This window comes from Hippocampus comes, unplaced genomic scaffold (assembly GCF_001891065.2).
Source record: "Hippocampus comes isolate QL1 unplaced genomic scaffold, H_comes_QL1_v1.1 scaffold165, whole genome shotgun sequence".
NCBI classification, from domain to species: domain Eukaryota; kingdom Metazoa; phylum Chordata; class Actinopteri; order Syngnathiformes; family Syngnathidae; genus Hippocampus; species Hippocampus comes.
Window position 1 is genome coordinate 78894 of NW_017805262.1, and position 10709 is coordinate 89602.

At 46.5% G+C, this 10709-nt stretch overlaps 1 protein-coding gene across 3 annotated transcripts in view; it reads left to right on the forward strand.

The window, feature by feature from the left end:
• kiaa1217 (KIAA1217 ortholog) overlaps positions 1-10709 on the forward strand; it is a 100708-nt gene that overhangs the window by 30903 nt on the left and 59096 nt on the right. Inside the window, exon 1 of one of the 3 annotated variants that reach the window (XM_019869479.1) lies at positions 6808-7162. The exons of the other annotated variants lie outside the window; for them this stretch is intronic. The gene's annotated coding sequence lies outside the window, so the exon portion shown is untranslated. Of the gene's footprint in view, positions 1-6807; positions 7163-10709 lie in introns of those variants that run through there. 3 annotated transcript variants of the gene reach the window in all.

The window sequence follows — 10709 nt, forward strand, 5'->3', positions numbered from 1 at the left end:
TGGAGGAGGTGGGGGGAGGAATGCGGTGGGGGTGATGTTAACAGCCCGGAGGGAAATGACTTCAGAAAACTGGGAAACATATGGTGACATACCATTCATCCTCATGTTTTGGTTTTGCAATGCATTGTAATTGGAAGTTCATTTTAGCCGATGATGCGCAACCCGTTTGGAGTTTGCTAATGACAATTTTTGTGTTGTTTTTTTTTTTTTTTTGTGGCGTCCTAATTTGGCACTAATGGCGATTAAAAGCCTTGGTCGATAGGAAAGCAGGAACGTGCTGGGTGATTAGTGAAAGTGAAAGACGGCCACTTGTGAAATGTTTGAAATCCACTAATCTGAAAGCCCTTTATGGTGGTTGAAGTTGTAAAATGATCTGGAAATGATATGAAAGGGTTTCAGGATCAGAGTTTACGGTATATTTAGACTGTGTGCTTTATTTTCGCTCCTGAGTATAAATCGCACCAGCCATAAAATGCGTAATAAAGAAGAAAAAAAAACATATATATATATAAGTCACACTGGAGTATGGAGTCGCATTTTGGGGGGAAATTTATTTGATAAAATCCAACACCAACACCAGACATGTCATCTTGTAAAGCAAATAAAAATAAAATAGAGAACAACACGCGGAATAAGTGTGTGATATGCTCACGTTGCATGATGCATCAACAACGAACTGAGAACGTGCCTGCTATGTTCACGTAGCATATTAAGAGATATTCCGATAACTATAGCATAAAGAACATGCGAACAAGTTTCCCAAAATGTCAGTGTCACTCCAAATCAGTAAATCCAACGAAATCTTCACCCTCTGTGTCACATTTAAACAACTCCGCCGACTCCGAACGTAGAAGATGCGGCGCTTCCTCTTCTACGTCACTTACGTCACTCATCAACTTATCGACACAGGTCTAGAGCACCCTCTTGTGGTTCAATGTAAAAATAACATGTGAAATGATATAATAATGTGTTCATAATTTCACACGTTAGATCGCTCCAGAGTATAAATCGCTCTGCCAGCCAAACTATGGGAAAAAAACGTGATTTATAATCCAGAAAATACGGTACATCTGTCATATATAATTTACACGGACGACCGTGATGTGGATGACTGAAAATGTACAGATATGAACGGGAAAAAAAAAAATACAAATCTTAAGCAGGTGTATTGGTTTCGTGACAGCAAGTTAACAATACTTCAGGTAATTATGCTGTTTGTAGTGACCGCTCCAGGGTGCCGTCTGCATCTTGCCCAAAGTCGACTGTAAAAGGCTACAGCTGATGCATGACCCAAATGAGTGCAAGCTGTATAGGAACTGGATGGATGGATGTTGTTTTTTTCTTTTTTCAGACCATCTAACATGACAAGAATCTGGTAGTCGGTGATTAAAAAAAAAAAAAGTGTGTCATCGTTGCTTGGGCGTCGCTCCTTCATACGTTTTGGATTATCCCACAAGACTTGAGACAGAGGAGCAAGTTCAAGTTTGTGTTCGTTGGACTCTGTAGTCGCGTGCCTCTCCCTGTCGGCTACTCCAAAACAGCTGCGGACTTTCATATAATTTTCTTGCCTCCCTGCGGGCTGAGCGTTTCTCAATCCTGGTTGTAAAGTATCAGCTCCCTCCTCTGGTCAGGTTTTGAATTAACCTTGCCTCCCAGAGCGTTACAAAAAAGCCTTTGTCATATGAAACACCAAAAATGGGAGCGTGGTTGCACTTGGTTTCACTTGAATGAATCATTTTTACTGTTTTCTCCTCCCGTATATCCGCGATTTGTGGCTTTTGATCCTGCGGGGTCCTCGCAATGAATAAAGTTGCAGGAATTGAAGTCACTTCTGTGAAGGTGGTTGACTTCGATCAGTACTCTTTTCTCCAAGGAAATAACATTTACCAAATTCATCAAACCGTAAAGCCTTTGTTCGCTGTTCCTGCATTGTTTGAAGGAACAATTTAACATTATTGACTGTTACACAATAATAATCATAACTGACACACTTTGTAGACCTCTGAAAGGCGCATCACAAAGCAAACAGTCCCTCTCTCTGGAATGACCTCCCACTGAACATTCGGCAAGCCTCCTCGCTGCCCATCTTCAAAACCCGCCTCAAAACTCACTTGTATTCTTTGGCATTTGACTCAGCATGACTTAGATTGTTCTTGGTTTTGCTGTTCGGTGCTTTCTACTGTTTTTATTTCCGATTTGCTTTACTGTTTATTGTATATGCTAATTTGCTCCATGTACAGCACTTTGTATGCAGCTATGGCTGTTTGAAAGTGCTCTATAAATACAGTTGAGTTGAGTTGAGAAACAATGGGTGAGTTTCATGTTAGCCGTTAGCCATGCTACATAGCGGAGCAAACAACGGGTGAGTTTCATGTTAGCTGTTAGCCATGCTACATAGTGGAGCAAACAACGGGTGCGTTTCATGTTAGCTGTTAGCCATGCTACATAGCGGAGCAAACAACGGATGAGTTTCATGTTAGCCGTTGTCCATGCTACATAGCGGAGCAAACGACTGGTAAATTTCATGTTAGCCGTTAGCCATGCTGCATAGCGGAGCAAACAATGGATGAATTTCATGTTAGTCGCTAGCCATGCTACATAGCGGGGCAAACAACAGGTGAGTTTCATGTTAGCCGTTAGCCATGCTACATAGCGGAGCGAACAACGGGTGCGTTTCATGTTAGCTGTTAGCCATGCTACATAGCGGAGCAAACAACGGATGAGTTTCATGTTAGCCGTTAGCCATGCTGCATAGCGGAGCAAACAACGGATGAGTTTCATGTTAGTCGCTAGCCATGCTACATAGCGGGGCAGACAACAGGTGAGTTTCATGTTAGCCGTTAGCCATGCTACATAGCGGGGCAAGCAACGGGTGAGTTTCATGTTAGCATTAGCCATGCTACATAGCGGAGCAAACAACAGGTGAGTCTCATGTTAGTCGTGAGCCATGCTACATAGCGGAGCAAGCAACGGGTGAGTTTCATGTTAGCCGTTAGCCATGCCACATAGCGGAGCAAACAACGGGTGATTTTCATGTCAGCCATTAGCCATGCTACCTGCGATTCACGATTGGAAATGGAGGAGCATAAAGGTCTATCCTGGGCCAAAGCAAAAGCAAAACATCAAAAACTGGCCTGACTTTTGTGGCCTTTAGTTTACACGTACTTCTTTTGACTGAACGTAATCTTTAAAGAGTTGGTCTCGTCTTCCCTTTCCTCCATGCACTGTTGAGGGAGAGCTTCTTCAGCAGAAGGGGGGGGGGGGAGCGAGCATTTCTCAGCTCGGCGTAACGTCAAAACACATTTGTTGTTGTGCGGTTCCGCCCTGGAAGGCTCTGACAAGCGAGCGTGACTTGCGTCGGTGGCAAGTCGTGAAATGCGGCTCACGATGGGACCGAGAGCTGGCAGTTCATTCGACGTGCGATCGCCATCGGTCGGTTTTGCACGGCTGACACATTCCCCAGAGAACCAATCAAGGGTGCCATTTTGAAGTCAGTTTGTGTCCTTAGGTGCAAAGTACCGTTTTAAGATTGTCGTAGACAACCAATTAGTTTTGAGAGGTGAGAGCCATCTCGTGAGGAAAAAGGCGCACATTTTGTACTCATTCTACAAAATACTGTTTGTCGAAGCTGTTCTTCTCCTTGATTCACTTTGACAGTTGACGCCAGTTTGGTACGTGCGCTTGCGACGTTCACTGGACTTAAGCGGAACAGAAATGAATGGAAAATGATCACGGCAATTATTCGCTTAGGGCTTTTGATGTACACTCTTGGGCATCATTACCTGAGAATCTATGAATAAATCGTGCATATGCAAGTTTCAGGAAAATGCATTTCTGTGCATTTCATTCAAGGTTTTTTTTTTTTTTGTCTTTGTCTAGTTGTCAGAAGCCAAATGTTCCAAACCGCCCCTAGCCGCCCGTAAAAAAGATTATGAAGCTGGCTTTCGAGAGGAGGGCAGCAGCTCACTCAGGGCTTTGGCTGATTTGAGGCTAAATATACGTCAAAGGGAGGTTGGTCCATGGGCTCGAGGGGGGGTTAGGGGGGTGGGATTCAGGGGATTGGCAGCCAAGGCCTTTTAGGTCCTTTTCATGCTCATTCTCACTCTCCATATCAGTTTGGTAAGGACATGCCCTGCAAGCCAAAAACTATCATGAGCCAGCAGGGAGTCGAACTTCTCGGTCTTTCCCATGGCTTTGAACTATGTTTGGATACGATGAACAACACAAAAAGCCAAAGAAAAAGCAAAGCTCTAATTTTGTGGAACTGGCTAATTGCGCTCTCGTGAATTTTTCCCCGAGAGGCGTTTTGCGCTAGCTATCCTATCTTCAATCTGCTGACATTTGTCTGGCTGAAAGGCAGCCATCTGTCACTTGACTCTATTGGTAGTGACGCAGTGCTTCGGTTTCCTCCGGCTGGCGCAGGTGGCTCTTTGACAGCCACAGAAAGTGCAGCGCCATTCCCAAAGTCAACAAGCGAGACGTGTAATCCTCACCTGCTCGCTCTGACGCTGTCAAATATTTTGGTTCATTTCGCGGCAACGGGAAGAGGATTTATCTGGCGAGGGGGATTAAGCGAGGAGTGAAGCCGCCGCACTTTCTTCAGGACGACGCAAATATTGCACCTGCCTCCCTTTTTAATCAGGACTGCGGCGTTCTGCTCATCTGCAGCCCTGCCTAAAGCAATGAAGCTGCGATAGGAAAGTTTACATTGTCTCTGCCTGCAGACAAGAGGCGACCCCGCCCATCCCACCCCCCCTCACTCCAACATGTGGTCCCCAGACTAAACAACAAGATGAATGTCTCCGGAATCCAACCTGGCAAAAGAGGTGCCGCAATCTGCCTTGTGGCTCCACCGACTCGTGTTCAAAGGGGCAATTACGGACTTCTCCTGGAACAAAAAGATGACGCGTGGATCGAAAAGATAACGCGAGTGGCTTTTTGCGGTTTCCAGTGTTGTTTCCAGTGTCCATTCCCCTAGGACGCTTTCCCGTGTCCACAAAGATAATTGCCGTTCATTTTCAATGGGCTTATTTTTGTAGTTCGGCACATCTTCCGACTTTAACGCTTTCATGCACCAACAATGATAACCTGTAACCCGATCACATGATTAGCTGTCCACTGTAGTAACCACTGTCCCTGGAAGGTTGCTAGCGTGGTGTATGTTAGCATGCCAATTGCTACCATGCTAGCATTTTCGTGATTTGTCATTCTGAAGCCTCTTTCCATTACACTCTACTAGTATGGGTCTCCTTGCTATTGTGAAAACACATTGTGAACTAGTGTCCCACGTGGACTGAGGCGATACCAGACATGTAAACCACAGATGGTCACTCACCAGCTAAGCAATATTAGCATTGGCGCCTTTAACAGTGCCCATCTAAGGCTGGTGTCTGATTTGATATGTAAACTAGCTTTTGGACAAACGCAGTTCCTTTCAACGTAACGGACTGAGTATTTACATTTCATAAGCCTGTCCTGGGATTGCTTAGTTCCCTACTTCTCTTCTGGTTCTGATACTACCTCGAAAGCTGTCAAGCCCATTTTTGTCGCCGGCCGCATTGTAGGTACGGATTCCCATTTGGAGGGCTGTTATGACCGTAGAAATGTTTCATCACCTCCACAGAGCGCACAACAAGTGGATGGATAACTAGTTTTCAAATCAGAAGTCAAGAATAATGACTTGTTTAACCCTTTCATGTACCCTGTAACCTGAGAACATGCATTCCACTGTAGTGACCGCTGTCCCTTAAAGGGTGAAACATTGTTTACGTCACTTAAATAAGGGCTTTGGTCAAGAGGAAATGCTCGCAATATTTCTGTTATTATGGATTACATACGACAATTCGAAATTTTTGGTTCAGAGTTTAGCAAGCATCATGGAAGTTGACATGCTTGATTTGCTTTCGCGGGCCACGTAAAATGATGTGGCGGGCCAGATCTGGCCCCCGGGCCTTGACTTTGACACCCATGCTGTAAAGGGTCAACTTTAGCTCCGCATGTTGCAGCATGATGCTCTGCGGTCTCTTTGGTCTCTTTACCCTCAACAAAAATACAGGACACCCTCATTCTCCTCCGCAGTTGTTATTCGCTAGCATGTCCGTTTCGGATCGATGCAGTGTCGTTTTCACAGTTGCCTTTGAAAGCCGACCGCCCCAAAATGAAGAGTGAAAAGCACCACGATATGGCAACTGCAACATTTTTCCATTCACTCTGAATTCTTGTTCTTTCGATCCCCTGCAGGTGACTCTCGGTTCTTCCTCCATTTCTCTTGCTTTGCGGGTTCCAACTAAATGATTGTCTGATAACAATCGCGTACAGTGAGGGTGGGGGGGGGGGGCCCACAATCCCAAGCAAAGATGCCTCTGGGTTTGAGCTGAACTCTTCCACGGGTCAGGAGGTGTTAGCACGGCGCAACGATGAAGGTGTTGACAATGCCAAACAAAAGCTCAGTGTGCTCCCGTCAACCTGCCTCCTCCCACACGTCGCCTCTCACCTCCTGGCCCCGCAACCCCCCCCAAATGACACCAGCAGCCCTCCACCTCTCTCATTTTGCCAGGAAAAGAGAGGGCTTGGCCGCCTGGCCGCCTCGCCGCGGTGGTCAATTATGGTTTGGTCGAGGCGGAAAACTCGGTCAAGGCGCCTGGTGTTTTGGAATTCGGCAGCACTCCACTGGCCACCGTAGCTTGAGCCTCATTGAGGTTTGCTGGCTTTGGAGAGAAAAGTTCCAGACGCATGGGGGGGAAAAAAAACGGATTCCGCTGCCCCCTTATAAGTAAAAAAAAAAACCAAAAAAAAAAAAAACGGTCCTTTTGTGAGACATTCGAGCTGGGAGTTGACCACCCTTTTCGGTTTGATACCACACGCGCTCCTTTTTCGCAGGCATACATGTGACAAGCCTTTGCCAAACAATGGCTTGAGCGAAAGGAGTGTGGCTAGGAGGAGGAGGAGGAGGAGGGGGTGCGCAGTTTTGTTGGATGACCTGATTGGAGCATAAACAGCAGCCCAGGAAGTGCTGAAGTAAGAAAGCGAGGAGAGAGAGAGAGCGAGAGAGCGAAGGAGGGGAGCCAGTGGGATTTGGGAAAAGTGTGCGGAACCGTCAGGAAGGAGCAGAAAAAAAGTTTTTGGGGAGGATTGTGGCGTTTGAACACCCTTAACAGCAAAGGTGAGTAGTCGCCTCGCTGCTCGAATCAAACGAGTCTGAACTTCTTGACGACAAAACATTGTCATTTTCCACTCCACGGCAAAGGGATTCCCCGTTGGGAATCGTTGTTTGTCTTTGCTGCTCTGTTGCTTCCATCTGCCTCTGAAACCTTGTTTGGTATCGCTGTTTTATTCTTTTTTTTTTTTTTTTACCCTGATCTGAATTGCAGCCAACCATTCAGTGAAACAACAAAAAGGGAGGGCTTCTGTGTGTGTGTGTGTATGTCTAATTAAACGAATGGGGGTGCAGTGTGTGTGTGTGTGGGGGGGGGGGGTAGGTGGGCTCAAAACAAGAGCTTGTGCAAATGAAGCGCATTAACCAAAAGGAATCCGTTCTCGTCGCCACCGCACAGTCATCACTCCTGAGACGCTCACCTCCTCTCTGCGGATCACGAGGAGGCCGACAGTGAATGGGTGACTGCGGCCCAGGCTCGCATGAGATTTGGACGTGCGTGTCCAAGTTTGCTCACGGGGGGGGGGGGGGTGGTGGGTGGGGGGGGGGGGGGGGGGGGGGGGGGGGGATCAAACGGACGGTGCAATTTTCCCACGGTGGGGTGGAAGGGGATGCGCTCCTTCCTCTCTCGCAAAGAGTTATTTTGCAGCCTCAGACATTGCGCAACTCTCATCTAGTTACGGACATTTCGATCTTACGGATGGTGCGCGCTGAACTAGTTTGCGCGGCGGCGTGGAGATACGGCGGAAGACTGCATGTTAACTTAACGGCGTGTAATTAGGACTTGCCAGCTATGTTGGGAGTGGTCTTCCAACTCGCGTACAAATTCGGGTTACATCGCTGCCATAGCAAGTAGGATATAGGGAGTGAGTCCGATGTGAAAAATGAGTTTTCGTATTTTCCGCACAACAGGGCTCTTCGGAGTATAAGGCGTACCTTCAATAAATTATCTATTTTAAAACTGTTTTCATATGTAGGACACACCGCATTATAAGCCGTAAAAGCATAAAAGCTACAATAGTGGCTGCGGTTGCGTTATGCATCCACTAGATGGAGCGACGCGAAAGGGAATACAATAAAATACAGCTGTATTTATATAGCGCTTTCACAACTGTTGCAGCTGTTAACAAAGCGCTTGACAGAATATTTAAAATACGACGTCCAAGAATTCAGAAGATTGATCCATACGTGAAGCGCATCGGATTATAAAGCGGACTGTCGGCTTTTGAGAAAATGAAATGCTTTTAGGTGTGCCTTGTAGTGCGGAAAATACGGTAATCTACACCCCCCCACAAACCGTTTTTAATTGTCCGGTAACAGTTTGAACTAACAAATGAACAGCGTTATGAATCAATGAAAAATGTTTTTAAGCACATTTGTTTTTTAAGCACACGTTACAGATGATTTGATTTGGGGGAGAATAATGCACCTGGAGTGCCCATGTATGAAGACGCTCCTAAATTCTGCTAACAACCCAGGCTAAACCCAGCTCCATCCTAAGCTTGTCTCTAAATCGAAATGTATCGCTTGAAACTACTTTTTTGAGATGAATCCCGTTAAAAAAAAAAAAGAAAAAATGCTAAATTGCACATTGAATAAAATCAGACCCAGATTTGCGAACAAACATCAATGGAGAATGTCCTGTGATTTTCGGCGAACATTATTAAGGGATGAATGGACACTGCATCAGAGTGGAGACTCCGAGCTAAGGCATAGCAACAGGATATGCTAACATTAGCATGGATGTCTTTTCTTGCCGTGTATCCTCAAATATTAACGTATCAAACGTGAGATGCTACCTGTTAAGAAAGTTCATCTGCAGACAGAACGGTGGCGTAAAGTTTAACACCTGAGAACTTGTGCTCCTGCTTGTGCTGGAAGTAATTGTTGCCATCCGACAGCGATTTCAAACGTCATACCAGATGCTAGCAATGACGTCATCTAATGTTGCTGTGTTAAAGTTACAGCAACGCCCCGCGTTTTCTCGTGATTGCCTTTTGTGGCGATCTGAGTGGAGAAGAACCTTTTTGCCTGAGTGCTTTCCTCCAATTGTGAGTTAAGATCACCGCATCAAGAAATCTCCCATTTTGCTTGATGAGCTTTAGTCCCACCGTTCAGCGGATTTGCATCTGGAGGACACATGGACATTTAAAGCTTAGCCATTGTAAAAATGTCATTCATCTGATTTATTGTTTGACTTGATTTTAAAAGGTCTAGTCACTGTTGAGATAATCTGACTCGAAAATCCAAGAAACATAACAAAGCGCATGCTGCCGACACAAGACTGACAATCCCCCCCCCCCCCCCCCCCACCCAATCCAATCCAAGTTAGCAAAAGCCTGACTGTTGGATCTGTCTGAAAGATTGAATGATTGTGTGGTGTGGTGGGGAGTTATTTTGTGGTTGTCACATGAACGAAATAGCCGATAGACAAGAAAAGGCAATTCACTGCTGCCATAAATAAATAAATTTAATTAAAAAAAAAGAAGAAGCAAATAGCGGCCCGTTGTTCGAGTAGTTAGCGTGTCAACCTCACAGTGCAGAGGTAGCAGGTTCGATTCCTGCTCCGTAGTGTGGAGTTTGCATGTTCTCCCCGGGCCTGCGTGGCTTTTCCCCGGGCACTCCAGTTTCCTCCCACATTCCAAAAACATGCATGGAAGGCTGATTGAACACTCCAAATTAGTCCCAATGTGTGGTTGTTCGTCTCTGTATGCCCTGCGATTGGTTGGCAACCGGTTCAGGGTGTCCTCCGCCTACTGCCCGAAGACGGCTGAGATTGGCTCCGGCACCCCCCGCGACTCTTCTGTGGATAAGCAGATCGAAAAACGAATGGATGGATGGATGGAAAAAACAAATATACATTGTATAATGTATCTCACAATGTCTCTGAAGTATTTCTTGATTTTTGCTCGTAGTTTGTGTGGTCTACGACATAGCAAAAATCCAATCAGATATTCATAATGTGTACCCCGCGATTAACATCCCAAAACCTCATCGTTGATTGTTGCGCTTGTCTCTCCCAAGTTTCCTTTGTGCTTTGCCCGGTGCTGCTCGAGCAAGGAAGCCGTTACCGAGCGCAAGACGACGGCGGCCGCTTTCATTCGGCCAAGCCGTTCGTCTTTACACGCGATCACGTGAGCCACTGTGTTTTCACAAGCAAAGGAAAACAGCACCCCTGCGACATCAGCGCCATCACCTGGCTGAACGTGTCTGATGAGCCGACCGTAGCCGTTGGCCAACGCTCGGGTCATTAGCAGGAGGTAGAAAGACACCTGGGCTTGTGGCATGCGCCCAATAGTGAGGGGCGGGGCAGCAGAGGGGCTCCACATCCTACCAGGTGTCTCTCCGGCGGGCTGTCTGCGCTGTCATCCCTCGTCATGGCCCGCAGCCAACTCGCAGCTGCATGGCATCGCTGCTGCGTTTCATCAGACCTCATTGCGGGGGGGGGGGCTTTCATTTATGCATCCTCAAGCGACTTGAGTCAATGATGAGACTTAATGGGGCTACTGTGAGGGCGTGTGTGTGTGTGTGTGTGTGTGTGTGTGTGTGTGTGTGT